The following is a 21,797-nucleotide window of genomic DNA, read 5'->3' as shown; positions in this document are numbered from 1 at the left end:
GATAACACATTTACTGTCATGTGTAGTGGTCACTGGGGCTGTTCCCAATTATTCAGTTTCTTCTTCCAGAATTATGGAACACAAAGCCCTATTTTGCTGTGATTTTATTAGGGGTGATTTTGCTGTGATTTTGTTAGGGATGAAACCTTTACCCAATATATGTTATTGTGTTATAAATTTTAATTATTCTGAGAGCCTTTTTATTTGTACATTTGGCCTATTATTTATTTCACCACATTAAGGTTGAGTCTTAATTCTGTCAGTTTGTTTTGTGGGGGTTCTCCTGTGGACCTACTATTGAGTTATTCTTTTGTGACTATGATCGTGTTTTGTTTTTGATGTTATTCGCTCAACTGCTTGGAATGTGCATGTCTTACTTTTATTCTCTTTAGTGATGGCCATCAAGTTCTTTGTGAGCTTATCTCTAACAGCAAAAATCAGTTGCAAATGAAATAATACCTTTTTAAGAAATATAAGAAATTAAATGTTATCTCTCCTTTGTTCTTTGTTAATATTAATATATGGTGGTTATAAATATGCTCCTCCCATTATTTTACAAATCTTATTTTCAATTTTAAAAATATTATTGGTTTTATAATAATGTTAGAAACACTAATCTTGCCTGTGTATTTAACTGTCTCTAGTGCTTACACACAGCCCTACTGAACTCATTTTCTGTTTCTTATTTTTAATTAACATGTTTTTGTTTTAGCTCCCAAATGTTATTGTTATGTTTTTTCAAGAAATTTACTTCAAGCATTGATCCTCTTAATATTATAAATATGAGAATATCTTTCACACATTTTCACACAAATCTGAGAATATCTTAACACACATAAACCACTGGGTTTAATATAAAATTATTGGGCTATAACCCTTTTTTTTCTTGAGATGGAGACTCCCTTTCTCCCAAGCTGGAGTGCCATGGTGTGATCTCAGTGCACTGTAACCTCTGCCTTCTGGTTTCTTGTGCCCCAGCCTCTGGCATAGGTCAGATAACAGGTCCCCACCAGGCACCCACCACAAGGCCCAGCTAATTTTTGTATTTTATTAGAAATTTTGTTTCAACATGTTTGCCAGGCTAGTCTCAAACTCCTGACTTCAGGTGATTCACCCACCTGGGCCTCCCTAAGTGCTGCGATTATAGGAATGAGCCAGTGCACCCAGCCTATAACTCTTTTCTTTTAAAGGTTTTTGAGTGCTCCTTCATTATTGTTGGGTTTTAATATTGTTAAGTTTGTGGTAACCTGCTTTTTCTTCCTTGTGAAAAATTTGGCTTAGGATGCAAACATTATTCAGGAAGTTTGAAAATGTCACCAGTTCAAGTTTATCTCTGTGTTGTAGTTGTGGTGGTGCTTAGTGTTATTGTTGTGTTGTTGTGGTTCCTTGGAATATAATTAACATTCTCAGTTTTTATTTATTGCTTATTTATTTTTAGAGACAAGATCTGACTGTGTCCCAGGCTGGAGTACAGTGGTGTAATCAAAGCTCTCTGCAGCCTCAAACTCATGGGCTCAAGTGATCTTCCTGCCTCATCCTCCAGAGTAGCTGGAACTACAGACTCGTTCAACTACATCTTGCAAATTTTTTCAAACCTTTTTGTAAAGGTGGGGTCTCACTGTGTTTCCCAGGCTATTTCCAAACTCCTGGTTTCAAGTTATCTTCCTCTCTCTGCCTCCCAAAGTTATGGGATTACAGGCGTGTGCCAGCCTATACTCTCAATTTTTAGACCGAGTTTTCTTCCTGAAAAATATTTGTTCAATCCTCTCTGGTTTTCTGCTTTTGCTCTGTACATTTCGATCTCTCTTGCTAGCCTTATCCACAGCTTAGATCCAGGGCTGTGGCCTTCCCATACCCCTCACAGCTGTTCTTTTTCTGTGCTTTTTCTCAGCCTTCTTTATTCTCATACATACATTTTCTGCTTCACTACTTTGAGGCTTTCCAGTGACCAGTCTACTGTCATCACATGGATCTTTTATTTTTACAAAAATTATTTTGATGCATGTATATCAAACGTTGATTTTTTCGTTTCTTCTTTACTGAAATTGTTAACTGTTTTAGAGGCCAAATGTATTTTTTTAAAAATATAATATCCTTTATAAACATTAATAATGTTTATGCAGTAATTTAAAATGTTTAATAATGCAGTGATTTAAACTATTATACTTTTTAAAGCTGCAAATAATCACATTAAAGATTTTATATTTCTTTTTATTTATTTATTTATTTATTTTTTAACTTTTTTAATTGGATTTTAGGTTTTGGGGTACATGAGCAGAGCATGCAAGACAGTTGCGTAGGCACACACATGGCAGTGTGCTTAGCTTTCCTTTTCCCCTTCACCCACATTTAGTATTTCTCCCCAGGCCATCCCTCCCCACCTCCCCCTCCCACTGGCCCTCCCCTTTTCCCCCCAATAGACCCCAGTGTTTAGTACTCCCCTTTCTGTGGCCATGTGTTCTCATTTTTCATCACCCGCCTATGACTGAGAATATGTGGTGTTTCATTTTCTGTTCTTGTGTCAGTTTGCTGAGAATGATGTTCTCCAGATTCATCCATGTCCCTACAAATGACACGAACTCATCATTTCTGATTGCTGCATAATATTCCATGGTGTATATGTGCCACATTTTTCCAATCCAGTCTATTATCAATGGGCATTTGGGTTGACTCCAGGTCTTTGCTATTGTAAACAGTGCTGCAATGAACATTCGTGTACATGTGTCCTTATAGTAGAATGATTTATAGTCTTTTGGATATATACCCAGTAATGGGATTGCTGGGTCAAATGGAATTTCTATTTCTAAGGCCTTGAGGATTTGCCACACTGTCTTCCACAATGGTTGAACTAATTTACACTCCCACCAACAGTGTAAAAGTGTTCCTTTTTCTCCACATCCTCTCCAGCATCTGTTGTCTCCAGATTTTTTAATGATCGCCATTCTAACTGGCATGAGATGGTATCTCAATGTGGTTTTGATTTGCATCTCTCTGATGACCAGTGATGATGAGCATTTTTTCATATGATTGTTGGCCTCATATATGTCTTCTTTCATAAAGTGTCTGTTCATATCCTTTGCCCACTTTTGAATGGGCTTGTTTGTTTTTTCCTGTAAATCCGTTTGAGTTCTTTGTAAATTCTGGATATCAGCCCTTTGTCAGATGGGTAGACTGCGAAAATTTTTTCCCATTCTGTTGGTTGCCGATCCACGCTAGTGACTGTTTCTTTTGCCGTGCAGAAGCTGTGGAGTTTCATTAGGTCCCATTTGTCTATTTTGGCTTTTGTTGCCAATGCTTTTGGTGTTTTGTTCATGAAGTCCTTGCCTACTCCTATGTCCTGGATAGTTTTGCCTAGATTTCCTTCTAGGGTTTTTGTCGTGCCAGGTCTTATGTTTAAGTCTTTAATCCATAGGAGTTAATTTTAGTGTAAAGTGTCAGGAAGGGGTCCAGTTTCTGCTTTCTGCACATGGCTAGCCAGTTTTCCCAACACCATTTGTTAAACAGGGAATCCTTTTCCCATTGCTTGTTTTTGTCAGGTTTATCAAAGATTGTATAGTTGTAGATATGTTGTGTTGCCTCCGGTGCCTCTGTTTTGTTCCATTGGTCTGTATCTCTGTTTTGATAACAGTACGATGCTGTTTTGATTACTGTAGCCTTGTAGTATAGTTTGAAATCCGGTAGTGTGATGCCCCCCGCTGTGTTCTTTTTGCTTAGAATTGACTTGGCTATGTGGGCTCTCTTTTGGTTCCATATGAAGTTCATGGTGTTTTTTTCCAGTTCTGTGAAGAAAGTCAATGGTAGCTTGATGGGGATAGCATTGATTCTGTAAATTACTTTGGGCAGTATAGCCATTATATTTCATGAAGAATTGAGAAACAAGATGATAATTTATTGCTCCATAGTTAATTTGCATTTTATATTTCAATTAATTTAATTCATTTATCTTATTTTGGTATTAGCCTTTTTATTTGTTATGATGTTTTTAGATACATATAACTTTTGTGCTTTTATTTATTGATATCTGATTAGCATGTATTTCATTATTCTTTAAAACGTTTAAACATGTCTTATTTTCTACCATTTTATCTTCCATTTATTTAAATTTCTGTTTCAAAAATTCATTATAAATAGCCCTTTCATTCCATTTTCTATTTATTTTCACCTGTATTTTATATTTTCTATTTATTTTTCTCCTTGTACTGACATCTAAGTATAGATTGTAGTTCATTCTTTTACTCATATTTTAGCTTATATTTTTCACTTTGCCTGTACCCCTCTAATATCTGTAAACATTTCTAATTACACATATCTTTTCTATACCTAATACACTACTTTGAAATTCCTTGTGACCTAATTGTATGGGTGTGCTCTTGTTTTTTTGCTATTTCTGAGTGACATTGACTTTGGTGCACTTTATTTGGAATATTTAAAATATTAGATTGTGTTGTATTTGAAAGGCCTTAATTGATGTGCTGTTCAGTGGTTTGGGATGAGCTTTGGGTTCAGTTGAGCTGTGGGTTACAGAATTTTCTTCCACAGGGGATTGTCTTGGATTTTTCTGTTTCTCCCTTAATATCCACCTGGAAAACATTTGAATTAATTTATATTAACTTAAATATTTCTGTGTACAAAAGCCCCAACATAACAATGGGCTGCCTTCCTTTGTAATAAGCCAAGGCATAGCCTGAGGAGCTTCACTGTTTATCTTCCTTTGACTGAAGACTGTGTTCTAGGTCATTTTTCTTACACTTTTGGAACTTTGAGGCTTTTGCTTTAGATAAGCTGGTCAGTTTCTTCTCCTCTTCTCTGGTCTGTGTAGTATTGTATTTATATTCAAATGCTGTTAAAACTCAACAAAGGATGCCCCTATTATGATGGCACCATCATGGCCTGCCCAACCCTGCCACCTATGCTCTCATCCTCACTCTTTCCTTCCACCTGTGTTTCTTCAATTTCACTTTCACACTTAGGAATAATTTACACATTTGAGCACACATTCTGTTGTCTGGCATTTATTGTGATTTGCAGTGGAAAAGGTTTTTAGAATATGTGTATTTTAAGAGTATTTCCAGCAGCTCAGATAGCCACACTTAACTGCTGGAAAAATTAATTCTCAGAATACTGCATGCAATTGCCTTTGGAAGGAGCATACATTCCCAGCAAAAGCTCTGATTTTTGAAGTAGGTGTTGTGTGTTATTTCCAAGACACTGCAGCAATAAGGATAATGTTATTAAGTGATTCAAATATAAAATGCTGTTATGCCTAACATAAAGACTCCATGTGATCATGCCTTTTGGCTGAGGAGAGTACTCCTGCCTTCTTGGATTTATTGATAATTAGATTCTGATTGCTAATAAGTCAGAAAAATTAGGAATACAAAATTTCAGTCTTCTCAGGAGCACTCCTCTTATTAAATTTGTATTTTTACCTTTATTACATGCAAAAGTAATAATTTTAGAAAAGTGTTTAATGTTTTCCAGATGAATAGATTACCATTATTAATTATCATTTTATTGTTAATTTTTAAAGCCTGAGAGTTAGAAGTATCAATATATCTTATACCTTGGTGGAATTTATTAAATTTTCATGATGCCATTTAGGATGTTGAGGAAGTTATTTCTATTGCTAGATTTCTGAGAGATTTATCAGGAATGAGTGTCAGACTTTGTCAGATGTCCATTAAAATGATCATGATTTTGTCCTTTATTTTATTAATATGGTGTATTATACTGACTGATTTTTAAATTTATATTTTTAAGATAATTCCACTTGATTACGTTGTCTAACATTGTTTTCTAAATTTTTTTAGTTCTTATTAGAGATGAGGCCTCCCTCTGTCACGAAGGTTGGGGTGGAGTGTCACAGTCACAGTTCACTATAGCCTGAAACTCCTGGGGTCAAGTAATCCTGCCACCTAAGCCACCTAAGCAGCTGGGACTACAGGTGTGCACCACCACGCCAGGTTTGTCTAACAATTTTGTGTTTCTGAATCTACTTTGCTGGAGTTTTCAAATATTTCTGTCTTTGTTCATGAGGGATAATGGTCTGCACATTTATTTCCTTGTGATCCTTCATCTGATTTGTTATCTGGATAATACTGGCCTCAAAAATGAATTCATATTTTCCTTCTTCCCTGTTTTGCAAGTATTTGTGAAGAATTGGTTATTAATTAAGTGTTTAATAGTATTCACTAGTGAAGAAATCTGAGCCTGGGCTTTTCTCTGTGTGAAGAGTTTTCATTTGTCTAATCTATTTACCTGTCATATGAGTATGTATATATTCTATTTCTTCTTGAGTTTAATTTTACAATTTGTGTATAGAAGGAAATTTGTTTCTAATTTGTAGTATTTCATGCTTCTAGGTTTTCATGGTAGTTGAGAGGTAAAAATGAAAATAATGTTGGGAGAGAAAAGCTGTGGACAATTCGTGAATAACCCAACATCTGTTGTAGGAAGGAGAAGGTTATTATTCTTGCTGCACTTAATACTCATATTCATAGTGTGAGACAAACGAAATGTTGTGTCTAAATAGAACTAAGAAAATATGCCATTTGTCTTAGTATTTAATCAAGATGGAAGTCTGAGCCTACCTCTTCTCTTTTATTATGATGTAGGCAGGACACAAACATAAATTTGAATAAGGAGAAACAAAATGTTAGCAAATGAAGAATAATATGAATGGGTTAAAATGTGATAAAACTGAGTGGTAAATATTTACATAGAATCCATGATGTGTTCGGTACTATTTCAAGCTATTTGCACATACAGTTTTAATACCAATGACATTAAAATATATAACACAAACATTCATATAAAAATTACAATATTAAAAATAATATTTGGTGACACTAAAACTGTCCCAGAAATACACTTTTATATAACACAAATAAATTATTGAATTTTAGAAAGTTGGATTACTAATCAGATAAACAAGTGATTAGTCTTATTAGGCAGTAAACAAGTCATACACATTACTTTCAAATTCCAGAGACAAATATCTTAAATATTGAAGTTTAAAAACTAAAAATGTATCACTGCATAGAAGTAGATATTCAATAAGTAATATTTTCTAGGCACTATGAAATTACATCAGAAGATGTGAATTAGAATATAACCCATAAATAATATCTAGCCACATAAAAAGTAATTGAAGGTCAACTTAAATAACTATTAGATTAAGAAATATACACTGAGCTAAATTTAGAAGGTCAGTGAGTATCTAATGAGGAAGCATTGACACTGGGGACCAAGGACCTGGGATTACAGAACAGATTCTACCCGTGCTAACTCACTGATTTAGAAAAAACATCAATTCCACTCATGTTCAGGCACTATTCATGAAGAAAGGAATTAGAAATTCAGAAACATGTTCAAAATATATTTATACTTTGACATATTAATGAAGCAATCACATTCTACACATAGCTACTCCATATGGAATATTGGGGAGGGGGTGTTTCAAATAAGGAGAACAAGGATTTCTTATGAGAACTCAGTGTCTGCTAGAAAATGTCTAAGTAAAATATTTTACTTATGTAGACAGTGTGGATGTCTGTGGATTAAAAGTTTCAAGAATCCCTAAAATATACACTGGAGATGAGGAGAAAATATGAGAATTTCTCAGGACCAGAAATGAGGCAAGAAAAAATTCAGGGGAGTTGTAAATGTGAAAAGTCAATAGCTGGTCACACAGAAACATTGGCAATCTTGTGCCAGGCCAACTAGAATAAATACATAAACATACAGATTAAAAATATTTACAGTATTAGATCTCCCTGATAGGAGAACTAAATTAAAAAGATTGAAGCATACAAGAAAATAAGCTACCAGAATTTAAGCTACCAGAATAAATTAGATTACACATACATTTCCAATATTGAAACTGTCACAAATGTTTAAGTCAATACAGTGGGAAAATATGAACCAAAATAATGTTGAAAGAGCAAAAAAAAACTTTAAAGTTGAAGAGCATGTGTGAAAAAAGCCAAGGATAAGTTGAATAGCTGAAAAAGGTATAGAATTTGAATATACATCCTATGGTTTAACTATTAACTTTATAAGAATTACTGAGAGGAATAGTGCACTGGGAGATGAAGTAGAATGAATCTATAGTGAAAAAGGTAAAGTGACATAAAACATAAATACAGACATATAAAGACTAAAATAGGAAGAAGGGGAACATATTCAATTACTTCACTGGGATATGTAAAAAGAATAAAACACAACAATCAATAACTAATAATTTTATAAAATAAAATTAAAAACCAGATATTAATCTTTTAATTCAGACATACAGTGTTCAAAAATCAATAAATAAATATAAATATTGATGTGACAATAAAAACTACTACTGCATAGTAAAATATGAAAGGGGGAACTAGAGAAATATATATATCTGAAAAAAATTGACTTCGCATCATAAATATTATTTATTATATGGTCAAAATTAGCACAAATGACATCTTTATTTTATCCAGCCAATGTTTTTTTGATTTTTTGATTTTTATTTTTTATTTTTCAAGAAGTTAAACACTCTAAATATTATCTTGATTAGTTGTGTCATGAATTTTCTTTTTCAAGACGGAGTTTTGCTCTTGTTACCCAGGCTGGAATGTAATGGCATGATCACCGCAACCTCCGCCTCCTGGGTTCAGGCAATACTCCTGCCTCAGCCTCCCAAGTAGCTGGGATTACAGGTGTGCACCACCATGCTCAGCTAATTTTTTTATATTTTTAGTAGAGAAGGGGTTTCACCATGTTGACCAGGATGGTCTCGATCCCTTGACCTCGTGATTCACCTGCCTCGGCCTCCCAAAGTGCTTGGATTACAGGTGTAAACCACTGCGCCTGGTCCCACAAATTTTTTTAAATTACAGTCATATTATTTCGTACACCAAATTATATATAGAGATATACACACACATGCACACAAAGAGAACACCAGCACATTCCATAATCACCTGTATAGAATGCACATTATCTATACTACTATACCTCTGGGGAAAACTACTTAGAAAACAGTTTTTGTAGTTCTAGATTCTCTTGCCTAATATTCATCAACCAGAAGAGTGATAGTCATATAAAAATACCTTATGAGTGTTTGCATATCTGAACTAAAGTTAATTTTATTTGAAAGAAGAGAGTCAATAAATAAAAAAAAATTAAAAACCGCACAGACTCCCTCACATCACAGCACTCAGAATGATTCATGTCTTAGTCTCTCTATTACATTTTTAAAATATATATTTTATTGCATTTTAGGTTTTGGGGTAAGAGTGAAGAACATGCAAAATTGTTGCATAGGTACATATATGGCAATGTGGTTTACTGCCTTCCTCCCCATCACCTATATCTGGCATTTCTCCCCATGTTATCCCTCCACAATTTCCCACCCTGCTTTGTCCCTCCCCTAGTGCCCCCCCACAGACTCCAGTGTGTGATGCTCCCCTCCCTGTGTCCATGTGTTCTCATTGTTCGACACCCACCTATGAGTGAGAACATGTGGTGTTTGATTTTCTGTTCTTGTGTCAGTTTGCTAAGAATGATGGTTTCCAGGTTCATCCATGTCCCTACCAAGGACATGAACTCATTGTTTTTTATGACTGCATACTGTTCCATGGCGTATATGTGCCACATTTTTCCCTGTCCAGTCTATCATCACTGGGCATTTGGGTTGGTTCCAAGTCTTTGCTATTGTAAACAGTGCTGCAATGAACTTTCGTGTGCATGTGTCCTTATAATAGAAAAATTTATAGTCTCTTTTACATTTATGGAGCCTTTTAACACATTAGGCCAAACTCGTAATTCAAGTTAATATTCTTATTTTTGAACAAGCTGATTTTCCACCTTTATTTCGCCTGCAGCCTTAATTCTGCATTGAAATAAAGGCATGTGTCAGTGCCCTGACACATCCCTAGGCTCTGGGGAGAGGAACAGGCATATTTTATGGCATTATTTTACTTACCACAGGGCTAATTAACTACATCTCTTTAAAATAATCCTGGCTCTGATCAAGATTTCTTTCTATCCCAGAAAAAAATGTAAATTTTTTTAATCTCAAGAGAAAATTGCTAAAATCCAGCTCTTGGTGTTAGAGGACACAGACTACCTTTCTCTACTTTATGACATCAATAAATTTGGATTAAAATAATTTCATGGTGGTCTTTTTCTTGAGACTTTATACAGGAATACATTCTCATGCTTTGGAAAAATGCTAACGTCTCTAGTAGTAAAGATAATTCTCCATATCTTAAGCAAGATGTCTCTGTGTCAGAACCCTCTATAGATCTACAATTTCACTGAATAATATTGCTATTACTATGTCTTGTTATTGCCCTGGATACATACATGCAAAGTGCACTATATTAGGAAAGTGATCTATATATACTGAAATTTATATAGATTCTTATTATATATACTCTCTATATAAGTCATATTCCATAAAGAAATAATGAAATTAGATCAAATAACATAGGTAAGAATTCCAATGTTTTTTTCTCTCTCCCCATGGGGTGACCAGTTCATACACTCTAATCCATGTCACACATTCTGGTAAAATAGATAATGTATTTTTAGTGAGGTTTTTGAGGTCGTTTGTGCTAAGTCTTGAGGAAAAGTAGTTTTTATAAACTAAAATTTAAAAATAAAATATAAGGTAATTCAGGAAATCCTAGACGACTGGAGGCAGGAGTGGATTTCAGCTCCACACAGAGCAACATGTGGAGGCTTTCATTGTGAATTTTAACTTTAGGTCTACTGCAAGAAAAAAATCATCAATTCTGAGAGGACCCACAGACACTCTGAAGGAAGTGGACTGTCCCTGTGGGATCCAAGAAACACCCCAAGTACTGTGAGTGCCCCAACTGCAGAAGTGGGAAAGGGCACTCTGAACACATACCTCTCCTGAACACATACCCACACTGGAAAAGCTGAAGGTCTGTTTGTAGGAGAATTTTCCAACTTTACCTAGAGACAAGTCAAAATAGAAAGCTGAGCGAAATACAGGGGTAGAGAAAGCTGCAGAAAGGCCCTGGGAGCTCACTTGGTCCTCAAGCTGTCCACTCGTGCCTGGCACCACAGAGCTCTATCGGAAAAAAAAATATATATATATATATATAATATGTATATTATTTATATATATATATTATATATAATATATGTATATTATTTATATATATTATATAATATATATTATTTATAATATATATTATATAATATATATATATTTTTTATATTATATATATTTTTTACATATAATATATATTATATGTAAAAAATATATATAATATAATTATATAATATATATTATATGTAAAATATAATATATATTATATGTAAAAAATATATATAATATAAAAATATATTTTTTATAATATATATATGTACTGGGTTCCTATTCTATGGTTGGGACCTATTCTGGATGCTAATACAGTTAATCAAAAAAAGATCTTTGCCCTTGTCGGGCCTATAATCTAGTGGGGGAGGCATAAACAAGATAGATAAGTATGATACATGTTACGTTATATGGTGGCAAATGCTAAACAAAATAATCTAAATTCTCCATATGTTACTAGTTTAGAGCACAGGGTTTAAGAGCTTGGGTCCAGGAGATACACTTGGAGTTTGAATTCTAGTTCTGCAAATTATTAGCCATGTGATTCTGGGCAGGCTATATTTCCTCTCCAAGCCTCAGTTTTCCCATCTGTAAAACATAAAAAAAAACTTTGTCTGTGTTAAATGAGTTAATACAGCAAAGAACTAAGACTAGGCTGGCAGGGGTGTGAGAAGTCACAGACTCTGGCTTCCTGAAGCTTACTGAGATATGAGACTAAGTTTAGGCTGGTGGCCAGGGTGCCAGCTATGGGGTTCATATGGTTTGGAGGGAGAGAACCCCAGTTGAGATACATCACAGGGGCCTCAGGATGGTAGTGTGCAGCAGAGTCTCAGTACACATCAGGATTTAAGCTTAGGTCTACCCTGCTTCAGAGCCCAGGGGAGCCATCACTGTTTCACCTTGAGGCAAGCATAAGGGAAGACACTGGCTCTTGATTACACTGACAGAAAAAACAAAGGAATTCCGTTGGGAAATAGTTCATTCATTATATTCTGGGAATAAACAGAGGCTTTATATCAAATTGAGTGGTAATTTATTAAAGGGAAGCCAAGGCAGGGTGTGGTGGCTCGTGCTGTAATCCCAGCACTTTGGGAGGTTGAGGTGGGTGGATCACCTGAGGTCAGAAGTTCAAGACCAGCCTGGTCAACACGGTGAAACCACTTCTCTACTAAAAATACAAAAAATTAGCTGGGTGTGGTGGCAGGCACCTGTAATCCCAGATACTTGGGAGCCTGAGGCAGGAGAATCATTTGAACCCAGGAGATGGAGATTGCAGTGAGCCAAGATCATGCCATTGCACTCCAGCCAGGACAACAAGAGTAAAACTTTATCTCAAAAAAATTTAAATAAATAAACAGAAGCCACACTGAGGCTAGAGAGAGAATACTAGCATCAGACAAGCCTCGGCGCTTATTGAAGCTCTACCTTTTACAGTAATTGGGCAAGTTATTCAACCCTCTGAGATTTACTTTTCTATGTAAAGTAGCTATTCCTGTGGATGGCTTAAGGGGAGTGGAAGCAAAGGTCATCAGAGTTGATGTATGACTCATATCAGAGCTGAAGATGAAAAGTGGGGATAATAACACCTGCCTGTACCCTAGTACAGATCATTTAAGGCTTATTTATTTATTTGTGAGGACAGGGTCTTGCTCTGTTGTCCAGGCTATAGTGCAAGATCATTGCTCACTGCAGCCTCAAACTCCTGGGCTCAAGCGATTCTCTCCCTTTAGCCTCCCAAGTAGCTGAGAACACAGGGACACACTATCACACCCAACTGATTTTTTTAAAAAGTTTTTTATACAGATAGGATCTTGCTCTTTCCCAGGCTGGTCTCCAACTCCTGGCCTCAAGCAATTCTCCCACCTCAGCCTACAGGAATTTACAGGCATAAGTCACTGTGCCTGACCAGATCTCATGAAGTTTAGAGATAACATAGCATCTAGCAGGTAGACTTGCTCAATGAAGGCCTCCTTTTTGCCTGCTAGGTCAGCAGGTTTTGTGTGTACAAATGATGTTTACTGGTCTACCCCTCATCTAGGTTTTTTTTGTGTGTGTGTGATTTTTTTTATTGCATTTTAGGTTTGGGGGTACATGTGCAGAACATGCAAGACAGTTGCATAGGTACACACATGGCAGTGTGTTTTGCTTTCTTTCTCCCCTTCACCCACATTTGGCATTTCTCCCCAGGCTATCCCTCCCCACCTCCCCCTCCCACTGGCCCTCCCCATTTCCCCCCAATAGACCCCAGTGTTTAGTACTCTTCTCTCTGTGTCCATGCATTCTCATTTTTCATCACCCACCTATGAGTGAGAATATGTGGTGTTTCGTTTTCTGTTCTTGTGTCAGTTTGCTGAGGATGATGTTCTCCAGATTCATCCATGTCCCTACAAACGACACAAACTCATCATTTCTGATTGCTGCATAATATTCCATGGTGTATATGTGCCACATTTTTCCAATCCAGTCTATCATCAATGGGCATTTGGGTTGATTCCAAGTCTTTGCTATTGTAAAGAGTGCTGCAATGAACATTCGTGTACATGTGTCCTTGTAGTGGAAGGACTTATAGCCTTTTGGATATATACCCAGTAATGGGATTGCTGGGTCAAATGGAATTTCTATTTCTAAGGCCTTGAGGAATCGCCACACTGTCTTCCACAATGGTTGAACTAATTTACACTCCCACCAACAGTGTAAAAGTGTTCCTTTTTCTCCACATCCTCTCCAGCATCTGTTGTCTCCAGATTTTTTAATGATCGCCATTCTAACTGGTGTGAGATGGTATCTCAATGTGGTTTTGATTTGCATCTCTCTGATGACCAGTGACGATGAGCATTTTTTCATATGATTGTTGGCCTCATATATGTCATCTAGGTTTTTAAAAATGAGCATTTTCTCTGTTCTGACAATACTAGAATAACAGAATCCATTATCTCTTTTAAAAAGATAATTATATTCAAATTTCTTTATTTTTAATTTTGAGACAGTATCTCACTCTCTCACCCATGCTGGAGTGCAGAGGCAAGATCATCACTTATTGCAGCCTCTAACTCCTGGGCTTAAACAATCCTCCTGCCTCAGTCTCTTGAGGAGGGGGGACTACAGGTGTATATTTACACACCTGGTTAATTTTTATTATTAGAAGAGGTGAGGTCTCTATGTTGCCAAGGCTTAACCTATTTTTTTAAGTGGGAAAAAGACTTCAATAGCACTTCACAAAATAGAACGTCTAAGGGGTCAAAGAACACATAAAAATGCTCAAATTTATTAGTCACTAGAGAAAGGCAATGGAAAAACTACAAAGAGAAGCCAGGCATAGTGGCTTTTGTCTGCAATTCCAGCACTTTGGGGGCCAAGGTGGGAAGATTGCTTGAGCCCAGGAGTTTGAGACCAGCCTGGGAAACAGAGAGAGGCCCCATCTCTACAAAAAAATTAGCTGAGTTTAGTGGTGCATGCCTATAGTCTCAGGAGCTACTTAGGAGGCTAAGTAAGGCAGGGGGAACTCTCGAGCCTGGGAGTTGGAGGCTGCAGTGAGCTATGATTATGCCACTGCACTCTGGCCTGAGTGACAGAGTAAGGCCCTGTCAAAAAAATAAAAGCAGACCAGTCACAGTGGCTTACACCTATAATCCCAGCACTTTGGGAGGCCAAGAAATGTGGATCACTTGAGGTCAGGAGTTTGGGACCAGCCTGGCTAACATGGTGAAACCCTGTCTCTACTAAAAATACAAAAAAATTAGCTGGGCTTGGTGGCAGGTGATGTAATCCCAGTTACTCAAAAGCCTGAAGCAGGTGAATCACTTGAACCTGGGAGGTGGAGGTTGTGTCTCACTCTGTTGCCCAGGCTGGTTGTGCACAACTTGGATCCTGCCACTGCAGTCCAGCCTGGGCAACATAGTGAGTAGTGAGACTGTCTCAAAAAAAAAAAAAACAAAAACAAGAATCCCCAAACCCAAAACTCAAAAAAATAAAAAACCAAAATACCCACAATGAGATTCCTCTATAGAATCACCAAAAACCTTAATGCTGAAAGCACTAACAATGCCCAAGACTGGGTGGATGTGGTATGAAGGAAGCGCATACAGCTCTCTTGGGAATTTATGTTGGCACACTCACTTTGGAAAACTGTTTGGCAATGTGGTGATGGTGGTGGTAACACATTCAGATCTCCCTATTTTATTTTATTTTATTTTTCAAAGACAGAATCTTGTTCTGTTACCCAGGTTGGAATGCGGTGGTGCAATCTCAGCTCACTGCAACCTCCACCTCCTGGGCTCAAAAGATTCTCCTGCCTCAGCCTCCCACGTAGCTCAGAAGACAGGCAAATTTCACCATATTGATTAATTCTGTATTTTTAGTATAGATGGGATTTCACCATGCTGTCCAGCCCAGTCTTGAAGTCCGACTTCAAGTGATCCACCTGCCTCAACCTCCCAAAGTGGTGGGATTACAGGTGCATGCAACCATGCCTGGCCAGATCTCCCCTTAAGAGAGCCTTCTGCAAGAGGTCTGGCTGACTAAGACACTCCAGCCACTAACACATTTGGGCCCACCACAGGGTCCATGCTGATGCATACTCTTCCCAGGTTGCTCCCAACCAATGACTCTGCATGGCAGGGATTCCAGATTTGGTCCATTCCTGCCTTATAAACAGCTCCTATGTAGACAGTCTGCTCTGGTTCTCTGCAGAGCTCTCACAGTTGTCAGATCTGCATTGTAATCAGGAAGCTCTCCACAACCATTAAACTTTTTGCTTTTTCATGATTTTCTTTTCTTTCTTTTTTTTTAGGATTTGGAGTGCAGTGGCACGATCCTGGCTCACTGCAGCCTCCTCCTCAAGACCTCAAGCAATCCTCCCACCTCAGCCTCCTGAGTAGCTAGGACTACAGGTTCATGCCACTAGGCCCAGCTAACAATTTTATTTTTTGTACAGACAGGGTCTTGCCATGTTGCCCAGGCTGGTCTTGAACCCCTGGCCTTAAGTGATCCTCCTGTCTTGGCCTCTCAAGGTGCTGGAATTATAAGCATGGGTCACTGTGTCCATTCCTGCCCTTTTAAAAAAACATTTTTATTAGTTTTTGAGATGAAGCCTCCCTAGTTCTGTCACCCAGGCTAGAGTGCAGTGGTGTGATCTCAGGTCACTGCAAACTCCCCCTCTTAAATTCAAGTGATTCTCTTGCCTCAGCATCCAAAGTAGCTATAATTCCAGGTGCCTGCCACCACATCTGGCTAATTTTTGTATTTTTATTAGAAATGGTGTTTTGCCATGTTGTCCAGGCTGGTCTTTAACTCCTGACCTCAGGTGATCCACCCACCTTGGCTGACTGCAACCTCCACCTGCTGGGATCAAGGGATTCTTGAGAATGAGAAGAGTTGGCATAAGACACAAAATTATAGTCTAGTTTTTGAGTTTTTTTTGTGTGTGTGTTTTTTCTTTTTTTTTTTTGTTTTGAGACAGAGTCTTGCTCTGTTGCCCGAGTGTGCTCATAGCTCACTGCAGCCTTCAACTCCTGGGATCAAGAAATTTTCCCACCTCAACTTCCTGAGTAGCTAGGACTACATGTGTGCACCACCATGCCCAACTAGGTGTATATATATATGTGTGTGTGTGTGTGTGTGTGTGTGTGTGTGTGTGTGTAAATATATCCGTAGAGACAAGGTCTTACCATGTTGCCTAGGCTGGTCTCAAATTTCTGCCTCAGCCTCCTAAAATGCTGGGATTACAGGTGTGAGCTCTACTAAGAAACCTCCCAAAAACAGCCATCAGCTCCTCTCCAGACTAGCCAGAATTCATCCAGATGCTTTCTTAATTGGAATGGGCATTTTTTCTTTTTTTAAAAATTTTTTATTGCTTTTTAGGTTTTGGGGTACATGTGCAGAACATGCAAGACAGTTGCGTAGGTACACACAGGGCAGTGTGTTTTGCTTCCTTTCTCCCCTTCACCCACATTTGGCATTTCTCCCCAGGCTATCCCTCCCCACTTCCCCTCCCACTGGCCCTCCCCTTTTCCCCCAAATAGACCCTAGTGTTTAGTTCCTCCCTCCCTGTGTCCATGTGTTCTCATTATTCATCACCCACATATGAGTGAGAATATGTGGTGTTTCATTTTCTGTTCTTGTGTCAGATTGCTGAGAATGATGTTCTCCAGATTCATCCATGTCCCTACAAAGGACACAAACTCATCGTTTCTGATTGCTGCATAATATTCCATGGTGTATATGTGCCACATTTTCTCTATCCAGTCTATCATCGATAGGCATTTGGGTTGATTCCAGGCCTTTGCTATTGTAAAGAGTGCTGCAATAAACATTCGTGTGCATGTGTCCTTATAGTAGAACGATTTATAGTCCTTTGGATATAAACGCAGTAATGAGATTGCTGGGTCAAATGGAATTTCTATTTCTAAGGCCCTGAGGAATCGCCGCACTGTCTTCCACAATGGTTGAACTAATTAACACTCCCACCAACAGTGTAAAAGTGTTCCATTTTCTCCACATCCTCTCCAACCTCTGTTGTCTCCAGATTTTTTAATGATTGCCATTGTAACTGGCGAGAGATGGTATCTCAATGTGGTTTTTTTTTTTTAATTTTTTATTGGATTATAGGTTTTGGGGTACATGAGCAGAGCATGCAAGACAGCTGCGTAGGTACACACATGGCAGTGTGCTTTGCTTTTCTTCTCCCCTTCACCCACATTTGGCATTTCTCCCCAGGCTATCCCTCCCCAAATCCCCCTCCCACTGGCCCTCCCCTTTTCCCCCCAATAGACCCCAGTATTTAGTACTCCCCTTTCTATGTCCATGTGTTCTCATTTTTCATCATCCACCTATAAATGAGAATATGCGGTGTTTCATTTTCTGTTCTTGTGTCAGTTTGCAGAGGATGATGTTCTCCAGATTCATCCATGTCCCTACAAATGACACAAACTCATCATTTCTGATTGCTGCATAATATTCCATGGTGTGTATGTGCCACATTTTTCCAATCCAGTCTATTATCAATGGGCATTTGGGTTGATTCCAGGTCTTTGCTATTGTAAACAGTGCTGCAATGAACATTCGTGTACATGTGTCCTTATAGTAGAACGACTTATAGTCTTTTGGATATATACCCAGTAATGGGATTGCTGGGTCAAATGGAATTTCTATTTCTAAGGCCTTGAGGAATCGCCACACTGTCTTCCACAATGGTTGAACTAATTTACACTCCCACCAACAGTGTAAAAGTGTTCCTTTTTCTCCACATCCTCTCCAGCATCTGTTGTCTCCAGATTTTTTAATGATCGCCATTCTAACTGGCATGAGATGGTATCTCAATGTGGTTTTGATTTGCATCTCTATGATGACCAGTGACGATGAGCATTTTTTCATATGATTGTTGGCCTCATATATGTCTTGTTTCGTAAAGTATCTGTTCATATCCTTTGCCCACTTTTGAATGGGCTTGTTTGTTTTTTCCTGTAAATCTGTTTGAGTTCTTTGTAAATTCTGGATATCAGCCCTTTGTCAGATTGGTAGACTGCAAAAATTTTTTCCAATTCTGTTGGTTGCCGATCCACTCTAGTGACTGTTTCTTTTGCCGTGCATAAGCTGTGGAGTTTCATTAGGTCCCATTTATCTATTTTGGCTTTTGTTGCCAATGCTTTTGGTGTTTTGTTCATGAAGTCCTTGCCTACTCCTATGTCCTGGATAGTTTTGCCTAGATTTCCTTCTAGGCTTTTTATGGTGCCAGGTCTTATGTTTAAGTCTTTAATCCATCTGGAGTTAATTTTAGTGTAAGGTGTCAGGAAGGGGTCCAATTTCTGCTTTCTGCACATGGCTAGCCAGTTTTCCCAACACCATTTGTTAAACATGGAATCCTTTCCGCATTGCTTGTTTTTGTCATGTTTATCAAAGATTGTATAGTTGTATGTATGTTGTGTTGCCTCCGGTGCATCTGTTTTGTTCCATTGGTCTATATCTCTGTTTTGGTACCACTACCATGCTGTTTTGATTACTGTAACCTTGTAGTATAGTTTGAAATCCGGTAGTGTGATGCCCCCCGCTGTGTTCTTTTTGCTTAGAATTGACTTGGCTATGCGGGCTCTCTTTTGGTTCCATATGAAGTTCATGGTGTTTTTTTCCAGTTCTGTGAAGAAAGTCAGTGGTAGCTTGATGGGGATAGCATTGATTCTGTAAATTACTTTGGGCAGTATAGCCATTTTCACGATATTAATTCTTCCTAACCATGAACATGGAATGTTTCGCCAACTGCTTGTGTCCTCTCTGATTTCGTTGAGCAGTGGTTTGTAGTTCTCCTTGAAGAGGTCTCTTATGTTCCTTGTGAGTTGTATTCCAAGGTATTTTATTCTTTTTGTAGCAATTGCGAATGACAGTTCGCTCTTGATTTGGCTTTCTTTAAGTCTGTTATTGGTGTAGACGAATGCTTGTGATTTTTGCACATTGATTTTATATCCTGAGACTGTGCTGAAGTTGCTTATCAGTTTCAGGAGTTTTTGGGCTGGGGCAATGGGGTCTTCTAGGTATACTATCATGTCATCTGCAAATAGAGACAATTTGGCTTCCACCTTTCCTATTTGAATACACTTTGTTTCTTTTTCTTGCCTGATTGCTCTGGCTAGAACTTCCAGTACTATAGTGAATAGGAGTGGTGAAAGAGGGCATTCTTGTCTATTGCGAGATTTCAAAGGGAATGCTTCCAGGTTTCGCCCATTCAGTATGATATTGGCTGTTGGTTTGTCATAAATAGCTTTTATTACTTTGAGATACGTTCCATCGATACCGAGTTTATTGAGGGTTTTTAGCATAAAGGGCTGTTGAATTTTGTCAAATGCCTTCTCGGCGTCAATTGAGATAATCATGTGGTTTTTGTTTTTGGTTCTGTTTATGTGGTGAATTACGTTGATAAACTTGCGTATGTTGAACCAGCCTTGCATCCCTGGGATGAATCCTACTTGATCATGATGAATAAGTTTTTTGATTTGCTGTTGCAATCGGCTTGCCAATATTTTATTGAAGATTTTTGCATCTATGTTCATCATGGATATTGGCCTGAAGTTTTCTTTTCTCGTTGTGTCTCTGCCGGGTTTTGGTATCAGGATGATATTGGTCTCATAAAATGATTTGGGAAGGATTCCCTCTTTTTGGATTGTTTGAAATAGTTTTAGAAGGAATGGTACCAGCTCCTCCTTGTGTGTTTGGTAGAATTCGGCTGTGAACCCGTCTGACCTGGGCTTTTTTTGTGTGGTAGGCTGTTGATTGCTGCCTCAACTTCAGACTTTGTTATTGGTCTATTCATAGTTTCAGCTTCCTCCTGGTTTAGGCTTGGGAGGACACAGGAGTCCAGGAATTTATCCATTTCTTCCAGGTTTACTAGTTTATGCGCATAGAGTTGTTTGTAATATTCTCTGATGATGGTTTGAATTTCTGTGGAATCTGTGGTGATTTCCCCTTTATCATTTTTTATTGCATCTATTTGGTTGTTCTCTCTTTTCTTTTTTATCAATCTGGCTAGTGGTCTCTCTATTTTGTTGATCTTTTCAAAAAACCAGCTCTTGGATTTATTGATTTTTTGAAGGGGTTTTCGTGTTTCAATCTCCTTCAGCTCAGCTCTGATCTTAGTAATTTCTTGTCTTCTCCTGGGTTTTGAGTTTTTTTGATCTTGCTCCTCTAGCTCTTTCAATTTTGACGATAGGGTGTCAATTTTGGATCTCTCCATTCTCCTCATATGGGCATTTATTGCTATATACTTTCCTCTAGAGACTGCTTTAAATGTGTCCCAGAGGTTCTGGCACGTTGTGTCTTCGTTCTCATTGGTTTCGAAGAACTTCTTTATTTCTGCCTTCATTTCGTTGTTTACCCAGTCAACATTCAAGATCCAGTGGTTCAGTTTCCATGAAGCTGTGCGGTTCTGGGTCGGTTTCTGAATTCTGAGTTCTAACGTAATTGCACTATTGTCTGAGAGGCTGTTTGTTATGATTTCAGTTGTTTTGCATTTGTTGAGCAGTGCTTTACTTCCAATTATGTGGTCAATTTTAGAGTAGGTGTGATGTGGTGCTGAGAAGAATGCATTCTGTGGATTTGGGGTGGAGAGTTCTGTAAATGTCTATCAGGTTTGCTTGCTCCAGGTCTGAGTTCAAGCCCTGGATATCCTTGTTGATTTTCTGTCTGGTTGATCTGTCTAGTATTGACAGTGGAGTGTTAAAGTCTCCCACTATTATTGTGTGGGAGTCTAAGTCCTTTTGTAAGTCATTACGAACTTGCCTTATGTATCTGGGTGCTCCTGCATTGGGTTTATATATGTTTAGGATCGTTAGCTCTTCTTGTTGTATCCATCCTTTTACCATTATGTAATGGCCTTCTTTGTCTCTTTTGATCTTTGTTGCTTTAAAGTCTATTTTATCAGAGATGAGAATTGCAACTCCTGCTTTTTTTTGCTGTCCATTAGCTTGGTAAATCTTCCTCCATCCCTTTATTTTGAGCCTTTGTGTATCCTTGCATGTGAGATGGGTTTCCTGGATACAGCACACTGATGAGTTTTGGATTTTTATCCAATTTGCCAGTCTGTGTCTTTTGATTGGTGCATTTAGTCCATTTACATTTAGGTTTAAGATAGTTATGTGTGAATTTGATACTGCCATTTTGATGCTAAGTGGCTGTTTTGCCTGTTAGTTGTTGTAGATTC

This window comes from Callithrix jacchus, chromosome 3 (assembly GCF_049354715.1).
Source record: "Callithrix jacchus isolate 240 chromosome 3, calJac240_pri, whole genome shotgun sequence".
Classification (NCBI taxonomy): domain Eukaryota; kingdom Metazoa; phylum Chordata; class Mammalia; order Primates; family Cebidae; genus Callithrix; species Callithrix jacchus.
This window is presented reverse-complemented; position numbering follows the sequence as displayed.